The following is a 14,658-nucleotide window of genomic DNA, read 5'->3' on the forward strand; positions in this document are numbered from 1 at the left end:
ATTCAAGCTTCTGTGCAGAGGACTATAGTTAAAAGCTGAAAAAGGACACTGTGCTTATTTTTTCAGGTTTTATTTTCAAACTCATTTTCACAGTTATTCAATTTCTTCAATGTACCTAATGACATACCTATGACTTATTTGACTCCAACTGAAGAACCAGAACAATATCCCATACTTTAGCTGAATGAAACCTGTCAAGCTTGAGTTCAAATTCATCCCAGCTCCTTCAACAAGTAAAATGATTCCTAAATATCAATTTCAAGTTTTTGCAGCTAAAAAACAAATCAAACAGACCTTCATAATGTCATGAAGGTACAGAAGAATGAGTACAAGAATCTGTGAAGACCAGAACCCTTTAAACAGTGCTGTTTGCTATAAAGCATGACAACACCAGAGAATATTGAGAGAGTGATTCTACTGGTCACTCTTCAAATATGCTGGACTAGAGAAGACCAAAGCAGGTTTTGCTGTGCTCAATTTAGTGTTCCATGTAAAGCAAATAGTAGTTTAACTGAACTGTCAAACTTCCTTTTTTTAGAAATGGAAAAATATTGTTTGAAGGAAGATAATTGCTTAGTTATTTGTGGTGGTTTTTTAAACAAATATCTGCACTTGTTGCACCTCTTGATACTGCTATGCAGCATTAGCACTGTTTCTATCCCTATTTGTAATACTATATGTTCGACTTAGGCCTGATCTTGAGGGAATTACAGGTCACACACCACTGTCGCTCCGAAATTGCTACTCCTAAGTAATACAGTTTAAAAAAAAATTAAAGAGAGAAAACTAAGTAATCCAAGGTTAAAAATATCAACCAAAAGGGAAAGAAGGTAAAGGAAGAAACAGTGGAGATGATTATTTAAAAATTAAAAGTAGAGTCTCCCCAGAGATGGTGAAAGTAGGAAGGACAGCATCATTTCATTTCTTCTGTACATTTTAAAATAAAACAATCATCATGTAGGCATATTTTGAGCACAGTCCAACACGCCATTGGCTAAAAAAGCTACTGGGTAAAATTATTAGGAAGTCTAAAACAATTCTGAAAATGATCACAGGCGGAGCTTAAGTCACCTGGACACATTTTTATATACTTTAGCCAACTCTATAAACTTCATTTTCTCCAACCCTGTATGACAACTAACTGGGGGGTGTGAGTCTTGTATATTAACTATCTAAATAGTTTTGTTATTTCAGGATTAACTCATTTTTCCTCAGTCAGGTGATTTTGACTTTTCTTTTTTTAAATAAGGCCTCAGCATTAAAACAAATACGTTAAAAGCAGTAGGGAAAGAGAGGAAATTCTTCTCAAACTATTCAGGTTATGGTCCTTTTTATGGAGATTTCCGATTATATAACTCCATATCTTTTGGTATTCTAGAACTACAGTGGAAAAAAAGAATCAGACCCAAAATATCTTACACCTTCTGCAATCAGTAATATGAGACTTAGAATATGATTCAAGGTCCACTGAAATCAATGGTAGTCTTCCTAAAGTTGTAACATTTGTCTTGATGCTCTTCAGTTACACATCCAATACAAACGAATCGAAGAACGAAAGACAAACTTTGCAATCTTTATTTAGGAAGGTGCTGCCTGTACACTTATGCTATTTTCAAGCCACCTACCACCATGTTCACCAAACATTTAATTTGAAGGATCATATATACAGCTGATTCTTTCAGTTTTGAACAAGCTGACTGTTCCAAAAAGTCTTGCAGAGGTGCATGGAGACTGGCAACTCTTCAGACAGCACTGACACAAGATTAAACTTTGACATTTCAAATATCATTATTAAAAATATGTACTAAATTCAGTGGCTAATTGGATTACACATTTACTGACTACATCTAAACTACAATCCTGACTGTGCAGTTACTCTAGATATCAGAAGGTTACCTAAAGTAAATCCACAAACTACAGTGCTCCTGTTCTCCTAACAATATGGTTAGAGGTCTCTGCACAGCACTTAGTAATAAAGAACTTTCTTTTAGGGAAAATAGCTGCTGAACAATGACATCTGCTGATACTGCAGCCTGTTATACACCTTACTGGAAACCCCCTATTCCCTCCCACATTCATATCCCCATAGTATCCTGCAGAGTAACTTCAGCGCATCTAAGAAAGGGTAAAAGCTTTGGGTTAATAATTCATTCTGAATAGGCTACATTTTCACGCAGTGTGTATCCAGGTGATACTATGCTTAATATAAATTCAAAATGTCAGCTTTAAAAAAAAAAAAAAAAGGAAGCATTTATGCCTCTGTTTTAAGTGTGAACCCTGGAATAATTTATTCATAGTACCACAATAAACTGTCAGCTATCTTGACAACTAAAAATGAAGTGTACTGCACTTCTTGGAAATTCCCAGAAATATTTTTTTGTGTTACAAAAAGAATAGAGAGAAAAGACAATACATTGAAACCCACAGCCAGACTCCACATGCACAGAAACTTCATTCAGATGCCACTGCATTAGGATCTGTAGAGCCCTAAAGTCATAACAACCTATCAGAAAAAATCACCTGAAGTGATCTCAGCATATCTAAAAATGTTCAACTGTCCTTTTGAAGCAGTAATTCAAGTATTTAAACTCAGAAAAAAATCTTGATGGAAAATACAAGGAAAAAAGCATGTTAGTGGAAGAGAAACTGCCTTAATTGGGTAGTTAAGAGTATTTGATAGGATTATAAAAAGGCAAAACTGTCAGAATGCAATTCTTCTCCTGGCCGCTGGCCAAAGCAGTGCAGATTTTAGAGGAGAAAATAAACCACCACAATTAGTACAGTGTCTCCCACACAAGATAATTTCAAAACAGTTCTCAGCATTTCACTTTTATTTGCATGAGAGGTAATTTTCACTCACTTTATAGTTTCCCACTGAATTTCATCATTTAAGTCTTTGCCTATAAAAGGGAATATGCCCCAATGAAAAGCCACTGATAGCCAGCAGCACCAACACATATTTCTAGTGTGGACAAGCAAATATTCTAATTGCACCAGAAGAATTTATTCTTGTTTGAATCATTCTGCTCATGCAAAGTATCTGTACCAGAAGCTGCATCAGTTTAGGTACACCAATGACTCAGCTGCAGTTGGAGCAAATGTCCACCATAGAAAAGCTTTGGAATGATTAGAGGTAACGGGTCAGCAGCAGCTCCCTGCTGTGAGACTTTTATTCATCTTCAGCTACCAAAGTGCTTCTCTTCTCCACATGAGCCACAACTTTCTTTTTCTCCAAACTTTAACCAGTGATTTTTAAAGGCTAGCCATTCTTCTGACCTAAAAAAGCCTGCTGTAAGTAAGGAGAAACTCACCAGGAAGGGAAGATAGAATGAAGATCCCACTACCTGTTCAGTGCTGCTGAGACTGGTTTTCTTTTCAAAAAGAAAAAAACTCACATTACTTGACATAAACCCTGCAAAGCTGTCAGAATTACTATCCACGCAGTGGAAAGAGGACATTTCCACTTAGTAAAATGAAAAGTCTCATGAAATACTTTCATGTCTGCTGCCTCTGACAAGTAAGGAAGCTTTTTGTTTCCCCCCTGTAGGTGGCAAAATTATTTCTAAGTATTCTGTGATTACAACTTGTATATCAAAAGGGCACAAATGAACACGTGAGAAAAATGAGGTTGTATATTCATATATCAGGGCTCAGAGCTACATTTCACTTGACCTTAGCCTTTAAATGGCTACCAAGTTTGTTAATTTGTTGGTTTATATTTATATATTTAAATTTTATTTATGTTATGTATGTATGTATTGTACATATATATCTTATCCACAGCAGACATCACATCATGCAGACAGTTTGCTCGTTGTTCTCTCAACTTTTTTCATTTGATCAAAGAAAAAAATATTTGAATTAAGAAAGAGGCTTCAGAGCTATATTTTGATAGTGTCTGCCATTTGTTACAATCCAACATATTCTGAGAAAGGAGATGAGGGATGAAAGTCCAGGAAACCAGCAATGCACATGTAGGACTAACATCTTCAGATCAGTATTCCTCCTTCCATTCCCTTCCCTCCTACTACCAGTATGACTTTCTCAATCAACATGGGAAAGATACATTGACAGCAAAAGAAGTAGCAACTATGTTAGCAGCATTTCTGTTGGGTCCACAGGGAGAACTTCTTTCAAGCAGATGAAATACATGGCATTCCCATATTCCTCTTGATCCTTGTAGTCAAGGCAGCACTTCTTCAGTAGAAGGAGGCATCCAAGACAGACATTTCAGAAGAAATATCATCTGCCTTGTGAAGAGTCCCAGGATTTTGTCCTATATTGTTTTATCATAACTGCATATTAAATATTAATACCTGCAAATATGACAGACAAAAAAGCCTCTTGACTTATCCTGAGGATAGCTGCAAAGTAGGAACCATAGCATTTTGCAGTATGTACCTCACATCTGTACCACTTCCAGTGGTAGACTAATGCTTTTAAGCGACATGTAGTAACCTTGCATTTTCTGTCCCTTACTGGAGATTTTCAATTTCCGGATTGGGATTTCCAAACACAACAGTTCTGGTAACATTATCAGATGTCCAGAATTCTGGGGAAAACAGCTGCTGCACAAAACCAGATCATCTCTTTATTGTATGTTCACGAGTCAAATACACATGCTCATGGCATGCAGAAACTTTTCTATCTTTTCTAATTTCAAGTTTTCATAGGTATTCTAACAACTGATCAATATGGAAAGTAACAGTTTATTATCATTAGCTGAAGCATTTTCCTGTGGTTCAAGTGGAAGTTACCATACCTTTAAGCTCCAACACTGTGAGGAGGATTACCATTCTTAGGATTTGGTATCTATTATAAATGTTTAATTTGATATGACTTATTACAGTATTAATAATAGCTTAGTACAATGTTTTCTTGGTTCACCAACAACCAGTGCACCCTTCATTTTTCACACAGCTCTTCTCTTCTTAAATACAGCAGCCCAGCCTATTAAAAAATAAATTAATCTTTTTTAATGTCACGTGTGTGACATTAAAAAAAAAAAAAAAGAGTACTTCCTTTCTTCTTTCCTTTTCCCATAAGTATCACTAGAATAATTTCTTCCTCCTTAACTCACATTTAAGAACATTCTACTCAACATAGCTGTAGTGTATGAAACTAGCATAAATGATGGTATCTTCAGCTCCTACTGTTACATCTTCATTATCTAAAATAATTCAAACTTAAGGGAAATTACAAAGTATATCTATGCAATGCAGGCTGCAGGAAGTTTTTTAAAATTATCCTTCTACGATTGTAAGGAATCTAATTACTCTGACAATCCATCATTATCTATTGTGTGTCATGAGAGACAGCTGGTACTGTTGAATTCGTAATATTCTACCCATCTCTTACCTAGAACTAGCCAGCAAGGGCTGAGCTAATCCACTAACTGCTTTTTTGTTGTGAGCAAGATCAGCCAAAAGACAACTTATTGTAAATGAATTAGCGAAGATTCAAATACCAGCATAAACTACAGACACTGGCAGCCTCTTTAGTTGTTAAACAATTACTCTAAAATTAGGAGCAGGACTGAAACTGACCATCAAGTAGCCCTTAGTGTTATGAAGACCAAATATAGTGATCACGGGCTGTCCTGCCATGCAAATTATGTAATTACACATATATTTTCTATATAAGCTTTCATGTGAAGGGCCTATAAATGGTTTGAGTTCCTACAGCTGTGTGACTTAACGTTTTTTTCCTCACAAAACATTAAATCCAGGGTGAAAAATGTATTTTAGAATCTTACCAAACATTAGTACTCTTCCAAAATAGCATTACATAACTTTTATTTCTATTCAAGTTTTTCTGCCTTTTAACTTGCACATACTTCACAAATATTGACCAATATTTTCATGTGATTGTTGCTATGATAAAAACAGGTCCCAATATCAAAATATAATAAGGCCTGAGATGGGGGAAAGAGAGATTCAATGTTCTGGTCTTAGTGAGGGTCATGAGCCTGAATCATTCTACCTGAATAATCCTACTCTGAAACCAAAACGTACTTTATGAAATCAGCATATACCTCACAGCCCACACCCCACCCAAACATATTTGATGAATTAGCACTTCCTCACCATGGAGAAAAAGAGTAAGTACTCATAGTATACACAATTACAAAGTATATTCTTTTTCTTGCTTGAAGAGCATGGAGAGTAATAAACTTGCTATAAATTTGTTCTTCAATTACAAACCAAAAAGCAACATAAACATTTAATGCAAATTAAAAAATAGTGCTTTAAACTAAAAAAGTTAAAAGAAAACTGTTTCACTTACAATTAAAAAATAATGAGGTATTATAAATAACAGATACATATATGTTATAAGTGAATTGCAATGGCTACAAAACCAATTTATTTACATGCTGCTAGCTGTTTAATCACCTTTAAATTGTCTTTAAAATTTAATTTTAAATTGCTTTCCTGATCAGTTACTTAGCAAGTAAATATTATGAATATGAATACCTTGATTGCTTTGTTTCCACATTTCAAAAAGTTCTATGCATTTAGACATTCCAGGATTTATATCTACTGGTTTGAAATCTATGTGAAGGACCAAACATTCTATGAATTACAAAAATTGACTAACACATCAAACAAACAAAAAATGTTTGTACTGTTTAAAAGACATAATCAGAGGATAAAGAACTAAGCTCAGCCAATAAGTAAATTAGATTTATGTTTTGCATGTAAAGATCACTGATATCAAGTGCTCGCTTGTCTCAATTTATCTTAAGCAGAAGTGAGGGTAATGGCACTTACAAAAGAGTCTAGAAATGATAAATTGCATCTTATTGTATGAAGTCAAAGGTTAAACTTATTATTGCTCACCATAGGCCAACCTTAACCCCAGGATTAATGCCATAAACAAAAAAGAAAATTCAGTTTGCACACATAATGCACTGGGATAATGTCTCTGAAGAATTACAAAAGTGAAATGATGCCCCCTACTGCTTCCAGAAAATGTTTCTGTATAAATAGGGGGTTTTGGTTCAAAGGGAAATTATCATGTAAAACCAATGAACATGTATTTTCAAACTAACCAGTGCTCATTAGCATGACATATGCCAAGGACAATTTATTTCTTCTCTAGCTTTTAATTAAAATATATGAAGGGCTTTGCCTTGTAGAGGAAACTCTCAGGAACATAAACAGCTAGAGTGAATATACAATCTAAGTTTCTCAGAAGATATGTATTTGGGTAAAGAAAGTATGGAGATTTAATTCGATGTTTTTTCTTGATGTATTTCTGAATACATCAAATTTCAGATAATAACTTTTATATAGTAATGATATTTTTCAAATAGTAAAGCTGATAGGATTGATTTTGCTATCAGCTAGCAAGTTGACACAATTCATTAACAGCTAACATATCATACAGCGCCTTTGAGTTGTGGAAGTCCACAGTTCAATTCCCAACTCAGTTGTTTAGTTCTGGTATCACAGCTACTGTTGTAATGAATTTCTTGATGGGCAGGTAAAGCAATGGGGATATTGTTTGAAATACTTTTCAGGGAAAGAGAGAGCTCAAATACTGAAGAGCCGTTACCAAAGTCTCTTTTATTTGTTCTGCTTTTAAGCAACAATAGACCCAATGATGTCAATACTGTTAACTCCTGATTTCCACCACTGTAAATGAAAAATAACCCCCAAATTCTTAAAGGTATTTGGACAGATTGAACTGCTCCATTTCAAAGTAAACTAGTTACATAAATATATACTGGGTACATTATTGCCTTTGATGATCTGATCTTCAGCACCCTTGAGACAATTGTTAAAAATATCAAATCTTAAAATTGCAATCACCTATCTTTGTTCAAGGCTTGCAGAGTGAAATGGCTACAGTTCACAAGTGTTTACGGCACAAAAATAAACAACATTAAATCAGTAAGCAAAGTTAGTGAGCTGGCATGAATAGGCATACTTTTTTATTACAAACTCCTATTTTACCACAAATCTTACCATGTGTTCTGATGTTATTTAGACAATACTACTATGACCTCACACTGGTCATTTTCAACTCAAAGCACAATGAAATACTCATACAAGAGGACCAGATTTTGTCTGATTCTTACACGGATGCTCCTGCAGTACAGTGTGAGAAACCAAAAAACTTTCTCATTCATTGTCACAGCATAAGGAATTGAAACTGCAGCATCTGTGTTTTGGAAAACATTTGGATAGAACCATTTCTGCTCATTTATGGGAACTTTACAACCCATCAGCAATAGGAAAAAAAAAATTCATGATGGTTTATCCTTTAAACATTAACCAGACCCAAGACTGGCTCAGTGATGAGGTTTAGCAAAATATAAATTCTATTCAAACTTGAAAGATTGTATGTCATAAACATACATACCATGTTTCTTCAAGAGCATATTTTCTAAATAAGATTTAATCAGATTTTGTCCCAGCTTAACTTTGTTTTCTTTCTGTTCACAGTTTCTGGTAAAAAGTTTGGCCCTCATAGTGCTAGCTGAATAACACCAGTTCAAGAGGTTGCAATGTAACTATCCTCTTCCAGTCCTCACCTAATATAAATCACTATGGGTTAACTGGACTTAGAAGTATATACAGATTTAAATAAATATAAAATGTTTTAAGTCATAAGAGATTATTTTAAACTGCTCAACAGTAGACATTGAACAGGCAGGGAATTCTAATAATTACATTCTATTTCCATGGCAAAATTGCATTTAACTGTGCTCAAATACAGCTCAAATGCAACTGAACATAGTCCTGACTTACATGTATTTCTACATGTATGACAAAAGTGTGTTGCTTTAGGATTTAATAGTCTGGAGATGACTGGAGACTGACAGGACATCAGTATGAAAATGTGGATAACATGACTGACAGAAGTTTCAGAAATTTCATCTGTCACATAAAGCAAATTACCTCCAAGTTATTTTTCCCAGATTTTGATGTAGGAGTCTTTATCATAAAACAAAACTTAGAACTGATTTCTATTACTTCTAGTGGAATCGGTTGAAATGGGATGGTATCTTCCTGAAAATGTTTTACTATTTTTCTACCGCTGTGAAAGAAAGCACATAAAAGGAGGCATCCCATTTCTCTAAATACGCTTTCTAAATGTTAAAGGGTTAAAGCAATTTCCAGAGGTCTCTGTCTAGAAAAAGCCCTCCACTGATATTTAATGGAACTGCCTTTGCTCTGAGGAATGCAGTAAAATACACTGGAATCAAATGTAAATGCATCATTGTCCTTCATGTTAAAAAAGTCAGCGTAATTTGCTTTTTTCACCACTATTACACAAGCCTAGCATACCCAGTTGGTGTAAGTAAAATTTAATTGAAATTGGTGGAAACACTCTGATTTACAACAGCTGATGATTAATCCCACTGATTTTAGTATCATTATATTAGACCCTATTCTCACAGAAAGTCTGTGAGCCTGATTTTTGACTGTTTTCACATAGATCTCTCAAGAGAGGATGAGGTACAATGTAAATATATCAGAAACATTTTTCACACACTTCGACCAAGTAGAAGTCATTGTATGGAGTGAAATGTACTGGAAGTCTGGCCCATCTTACTGTCCATACATAAAAGTTTAAAAAACATTGTACATTCAGAAGGGAAAAAAATACTTTTCTTTAACTGAAGAAAAAAATATTGTCCTGTACAAGAAAATGTAAGCCAAACATTACCATTCTTTTTTAGACATTAAAATAAAATTAAAATTTAGGTCCAGATTCTGGAAAACCTTACTAACGTAAATCAGCACCCATGCAAAAGTCCAGCCAGTAGGAATGACTTTATTCACTTGAAGACTATATTGCATAGCCAGATAGGTACTTCTTTTTACACCTGTAATGTTAACTTATGATCTAATAGTCTTCAATGACAATTCATTCAATTAATTTTCCTCTCTTGTTCATTGTCACTACTTGGCTTTTGGTATTCACTTTAACTAGGATTATTACAATTTTATCTGTTCCTATACATCTGATTGTCCATATCAATCACATATGTCCCCAAAATACTATCCCATTTCACTGCTCTTCACTCATTCAGATGAAAAATATTTAGTCAGTTTAGCAGTCTCATTGAAGTCAACGGGACCATACATAAAGATGACAGAGTCCCTTGGGAGGCAGTCCTGAAGGACAAAGGATTCCAGGAAGGCTGGACATTCTTCAAGAAGGAAATCTTCAAGGCACAGTAGCAGGCTGTCCCCATGTGCCAAAAGAGAAGCCGGCGGGGAAGACCGGCCTGGCTGAAGAGAGAGCTTTGGCTGGGACTCAGGAAAAAAAGAGAGTTTATGACCTTTGGAAGAAGGGGCAGACAACTCAGGAGGACTACAAGGATGTTGTGAGGTTATGCAGGGAGAAAATTAGAAGGGCCAAAGCCCAACTAGAACTTAATCTGGCTACTGCCGTAAAAGACAATAAAAATGTTTCTATAAATACATTAGCAACAAAAGGAGAGCTAAGGAGAATCTCCATCCTTTATTGGATGTGGGGGGAAACTGTGACAAAGGATGAGGAAAAGGCTGAGGTACTTAATGCCTTCTTTGCCTCAGTCTTTAATAGTAAGACCAGCTGTTCTCTGGGTACCCCCTGAGCTGGAAGACAGGGACAGGGAGCAGAATGGAGCCCCCATAATCCCAGGGGAAATGTTAGCGACCTGCTACACCACTTAGACACACACGAGTCTATGGGGCCAGACGGGATCCACCCAAGGGTACTGAGGGAGCTGACAGAAGCACTCACCAAGCCACTTTCACTCATTTATTAACAGTCCTGGCTAACTGGGGAGGTCCCTGCTGACTGGAGGTTAGCAAATGTGATGCCCATCTACAAGAAGGGCCACAAGGAGGATCTGGGGAACTACAGGCCTGTCAGTCTGACTTCGGTGCCAGAGGTGGTTATGGAGCAGATCATCCTGAGTGCCATCACGCGGCACATACAGGACAACCAGGTGATCAGGCCCAGCCAGCACGGGTTCAGGAAAGGCAGGTCCTGCTTGACCAACCTGATCTCCTTCTATGACAAGGTGACCCGCTTAGCGGATGAGGGAAAGGCTGTGGATGTTGTCTATCTAGACCTCAGCAAAGCCTTTGACACGGTTTCCCACAGCATTCTCCTGGAGAAATTGGCTGCTCTTGGCTTGGACGGGCATACGCTTTGTTGGGTAAAAAACTGTTTGGATGGCCAGCCCAAAGAGTTGTGGTGAATGGACTTTACTCCAGTTGGCGGCTGGTCACAAGCGGTGTTCCCCAGGGCTCAGTATTGGGGCCAGTTCTGTTTAATATCTTTATCAATGATCTGGACGAGGGGATCGAGTGCACCCTCAGTAAGTTTGCAGGCGACACCAAGTTGGGTGGGAGTGTTGATCTGCTTGAGGGTAGGAAGGCTCTGCAGAGGGACCTGGACAGGCTGGATCGATGGGCTGAGGCCAATTGTATGAGGTTCAACAAAGCTAAGTGCCGGGTCCTGCACTTGGGTCACAATAACCCCATGCAACGCTACAGGCTTGGGGAAGAGTGGCTGGAAAGCTGCTCGGTGGAAAAGGACCTGGAGGTGTTGGTCAATAGCCACCTGAATATGAGCCAGCAGTGTGCCCAGGTGGCCAAGAAAGCCAATGGCATCCTGGCTTGTATCAGAAATAGCGTGGCCAGCAGGACTAGGGAAGTGATCGTGTCCCTGTACTCGGCACTGGTGAGGCCGCACCTCGAATACTGTGTTCAGTTTTGGGCCCCCCACTACAAGAGAGACATTGAGGTGCTGGAGTGTGTCCAGAGAAGGGCAACAAAGCTGGTGAAGGGTCTGGAGCACAAGTCTGATGAGGAGCGGCTGAGGGAACTGGGGTTGTTTAGCCTGGAGAAAAGGAGGCTGAGGGGAGACCTTCTCGCTCTCTAGAACTACCTGAAAGGAGGTTGTAGAGAGGTGGGGGTCGGTCTCTTCTCCCAAGTAACAAACGATAGGACAGGAGGAAATGGCCTCAAGTTGCACCAGGGGAGGTTTAGACTGGATATTAGGAAATTTTACTTCACTGAAAGGGTTACCAAGCATTGGAACAGGCTGCCCAGGGAAGTGGTTGAGTCGCCATCCCTGGAAGTATTTAAGACATGTAGATGTGGTGCTTGGGGACATGGTTTAGTGGTCAACTTGGCAGTGCTAGGTTAACAGTTGGACTCGATGATCTTAAAGGTCTTTTCCAACCTAAACAATTCTATGATTCTATGAATAATATTAATTTCTATTGATCTTAACCTTATAACAGATTTTGTGCAAGCTATCTGACAACTGATACCATTCAGACATGGAAGTTTTTACACCTATTCTCATCCTGCTTTGCACAAATATAAATAGCAAAACAAAACGCAAATCACCTACTGTTAGGCTTACTACATGCTGTATCTCTTAAAAGCATTAAAAAGCCATTGTAAGCACATCTTTCAAGCTTATTGCACCCCTTGTACCTTTCAACTATTGATGCCACTTTCCACCAACTCTTTTATACTGTACTAAACCCCCCAGAACAAACAGAAATCAGTTGTTAAGGTCCTATTCTATCAGCAGTCAGCTACCAAACAGGTACAGTACGTACATATGAGCAATATGTACGTACAGTACATATTGCTCAGGAACTATAGCTAGTGCTTTACAAAAAGGATTTAAATTCCTGTAGTCAGGCTAGAAGCAAAATGTTTGTTTATGAAAATTAAAAATAATAAATAAAAAAAAAAGACTCCTGACTGCAAAAGTTGTAAAACCTGAATGGCGCTCAAGAGTCTAAGTCTACCTTTTGATAAACTATAAAAAAATTACTTGAAAGAGCTTTATAAAATCCCTAGTTACAAGATTAGCAAGACTACTGCTTTAATTTCTGCAGTTGCAGAAACTTTGATAAAGTACACCAATTTTAAATGAACTTACAGAGTGGCAATTGAGCATGGCACACTTTTTGCAGCATTCAGCTGAAGCTGGGCTATGTATTCCTCAGAGACAGCTGCATGATGGTGACACCCCTTCACATACCACTTGTCATTTCTGCAAGTAATTCAGTAGTGTTCAATCCCCTCTCATAATAAAGATTATACTCTTACATTATCATTTGTTTTGTCAGTCATTCAAGTGAAGCTACAATGTTTAAGTACACAGCAGGCACACAGTGTGGAACCTTTAAAGTGACTGGTAATAATACAGCTAAATATTTACATTAAAAAACCACAAAACTGTCTTCTGGAACATTTCCCAGGCTAAATAACAGTCTTTGCCAATACACCTGCAGCTTTTTGTAACTAATTAAGAAACTTGAGCAAACACACTCAAAAAGCCTCAAAAACCAAATGCAGACTCCATTACATAAAAAGAAAAATATTACCCACTCTCAACAACTGATGCATGTATGATTGCCATGCTTTTGTCTTTTCTTCCTTTTATAACAATTCAATTATTTACAACAGATTCTTTTGAAAGGATTTGGAATAAAGAAAAGTAATGAATTCTAAAATTAAGGGACATAATAATTTTCATTAATAGAAACTACTAATTACAGAATCTATACCTTGGATTATTTTCAAAAAGTTTGCCTCTTGATACCAAAGAAATAAGACTAAAGCTTTGATCCACAAGTTCATTAAGATGTCAGCATTGCAATAGGGTCTCCAAAATGGAAACCTTCTTAATCACAAGTGTCACCAAGGCTTCGAGCAAATATAAAAGTCTGTCACTGCATACCTGGAGACTTGAATAAGATCTAGAAGTTTGTATTTACAAAACATTGTGAAGTCATTTTATTTCAAACCATTTTGGCTTTTTGCTTTGTAGTTCTGCAAATGAAAAAACTTTAAATAAAATGCTAATATCTCCTAATGAGAGCTTGATACAATCAGAGGCAGTCTTTAAGTTTTAGGATTATATTACACACAAAGATGTGAAAGCTCTAGCCAAGGCTCCTTTTCCTTTCTGAAATATATAGAATTTATTTGAGGTATCATTTTTAGAAAAAGTATGCTACTATTTGCATCATGACTACAAATTAAAGTTTCTGCTATTCAAATTCATGCAGGATACTTTCTATACCCTAGTATTTTAGGTCCCCATCCTGCAAACAATCGAACATATATTTAAATTTATGCAGGTGAATAAGCCCACTGAAGACCATAATAGTAATAACGAGGATCAGAGCACCATCTGTAAAGTGCATCGTCATAGACTGCATAGCTCATTTAACCAACACGGATCTGAAAGACAAGTTTAAGATTCGGTTTCCATGTTGTTTCAACTAGCACAGCTCCTATTTCAAGTATGCAACTCAGGCCCAAACATTTCAGGAAGGCCTAGTTTCATAAGTCAGTTATGCAACCAATTTTCAATTGCAGAAATGTTAATAAAAAGCAAGAAGTTGCACAAGGCAGCTAAAGCAAGCTATTTTAAAATATGAAAGAAAAAAAACTATTTACACTTTATGTTATTTCTCCAACAGTAATACAAATAATGAACTTGGCAACAACTCACTCATATTCAGGACAATCTGTAAAATATCACACAGGTGTTCCAAGTAGAAATGCAAGAGAGGGCGTTGGGTGTAACCAATTCCTTTGACTGCTACCAGCTAAACGTTGCACTTTCCCTTCCCTAAAATAAGCTTACAAGATGCAACCAAAGATTCAGGAGACT

Source organism: Mycteria americana, chromosome 8 (genome assembly GCF_035582795.1).
Source record: "Mycteria americana isolate JAX WOST 10 ecotype Jacksonville Zoo and Gardens chromosome 8, USCA_MyAme_1.0, whole genome shotgun sequence".
Classification (NCBI taxonomy): domain Eukaryota; kingdom Metazoa; phylum Chordata; class Aves; order Ciconiiformes; family Ciconiidae; genus Mycteria; species Mycteria americana.